Source organism: Cebus imitator, unplaced genomic scaffold, assembly GCF_001604975.1.
Source record: "Cebus imitator isolate Cc_AM_T3 unplaced genomic scaffold, Cebus_imitator-1.0 Scaffold754, whole genome shotgun sequence".
Taxonomy (NCBI): Eukaryota; Metazoa; Chordata; class Mammalia; order Primates; family Cebidae; genus Cebus; species Cebus imitator.
In genome coordinates, this window is record NW_016108069.1 from 446,833 (window position 1) to 449,201 (window position 2,369).

Consider the following 2,369-nt stretch of genomic DNA (forward strand, 5'->3'; position numbering starts at 1 on the left):
AGATTACAGGTGTGAGCCACCATGTCCAGCCAGAACTGGTGGCTTTATAAGAAAAGGAAGAGAGACCTGAGCTAGCACGGGAGCATGCTCAGTGCCCCACCATGTGTTGCCCTGCATCACACTCAGAACTCTGCAGAGAGTCCCCACCAGCAAGAAGCTCTTCATCAGATGTGGCTTCTCAACCTTGGACTTCCTAATTGAAAGAAATCAATTACTTTTCCTTATAAATTAGGTATATTTAGTTTCAGTTTCAGGTATTCTGTCATAAGCAACAGAAACCAGACTAAGGCCATGAACACTCACTCTGTATACACTCTGCAACACAGAAGGGGGTGTAATTGTCACGTGGTTCCTTGTTTCGAGAAGCTCCCCCAATAGCGAGGAGCCAGAGAGACAAAGGAAGGGCTGTCATATAGCATGCAAACTGATGCTCAGCTGCCCCGGGTACATCATTTAGGAGTACTTTCAGTGGCAAGTAGGAGAGTGACTGTGGCTTACATAGGGTCATTTACTTTAACCATTCCCTCATACTTGTCATCTTATGATGGCAGAAAGGCTGCCCTAGCTCCACATATCACAGTCAAAGGAGGAAGAAAAGAAAAAAGACATAGATCATTAGCTATATTTTCCCATATATCAAGAAAAGCAAAAGACTTCCCAGAAATACCAACCTATTTGGTTACAGCTCATCGGTTAGAACTATGTCACATGGCACCCCAGGCTGCCAGGGAGGTTGCAAACATGGGTATCTCACCTAAGGCTAAACTGACTAACAAAATCAAGTTTCCATTAGCAAAACAACAGGTACTGGATATTGGGTGTGCAGTTAACAGTGCGTCAACGAAACGCAAATTAGGCCAGGTGCAGTGGCTCCTGCCTGTAATCCCAGTGATTTGGGAGGCTTTCTGGGGGGGAATCACTTGAGGCCAGGAGTTGATCAGCCTGGTCAATGTAGCAAGACCCCCATCTCCACACACACAAAAAATTAAGAAATAAAAAAATAGAAAATAGCCAGCACTTTGGGAGGCCGAGGCAGGCAGATCACCCGAAGTCGGGAGTTGGAAACCAGCCTGACCCACATGGTGAAACCCCATCTCTACTAAAAATACAAAAATTAGCCAGGCATGGTGTCAGGCACCTGTAATTTCAGCTACTCAGGAGGCTAAGACAGCAGAATCACTTGAACCCTGGAGGTGGGGGTTGCAGTGAGCTGAGATCACAACACTGCACTCCAGCCTGGGTGACAGCAAGACTCTGTCTCAAAATAAATAAATAAATAAAAAGGCTGGGTGTGGTAGCTCACACCTATAATCCCAGCACTTTGGGAGGTGGAGGCAAGTATATCATTTGATGTCAGTAGTTCAAGACCAGCTTGATCAACATGGTGAAACTCTTGTCTCTACTAAAAATATAAAAAAATTAGCCAGGTGTGGTAGCGCTCGCCTGTGATCTTAGCTACCGGGGAGGCTGAGGTGGTAGGATCACTTGAACCCAAGAGGTTGAGGCTGCAATGAGCTGAGATTGTGCCATTGCACTGCAGACTGGGTGACAGAGTGAGATTCCATCTCTAAATTAATTAATTAATTAAATAAGTTAGCCAGGCATGGTGATTCATAACTGTAGCCCCAACTACTCAGGTGGCTGAGGTGGAAGGATCACTTGAGCCCAGAAGTTTGAGGCTGCAAGTTTGATTGCACCACTGAACTCCAGCCTGGGTTATAGAGCAAGACCCTGTCTCTAAAAAAAAGTAAAGAAATGCAAATTAAAATGACAGGTCTTTCTTGCTTATAAAAGGTTGATAATACCCAGTGTTGGAAAGATGGAGGAAAGTGAACATTTTCAGAATTTCTCTTTTTGGGGGCAGGGTGTGGAGTCTTGTTCTATTACCCAGGCTGGAGTGAAATGGCAAGCCTGCGACCTCTGCCCGCCTAGGTTCAAGTGACCCTCCCACCTCAGCCTCCCAAGTAGCTGGGACTACAAGCATGCACCACCACACTCAGCAGATTTTTGTAATTTTAGAAGAGATGGGGTTTTGTCATCTTGCTCAGGCTGGTCTCAAACCCCTGGGCTCAAGGGATACACCTGCCTTGGCCTCCCAAAGTGGTGGGATTACAGGGTTGAGCCACCATACCCAATCTGAACATTTTCATAATTTGTTGTTAGAAGTATATAATCCTGGCCGGTCACAGTGGCTCATGCCTGTAATCCAAGCACTCTGGGAGGCCAAGGCAGGCAGATCACCTGAGGTCAGGAGTTTGAAACCAGCCTGGCCAACATGGTGAGATCCTGTCTGTATTAAAAATTAAAAAAATTAGCCAGTCATGGTGGTTCGCTCCTGCATTCCCAGCTCCTGGAGAGGCTAAGATGGG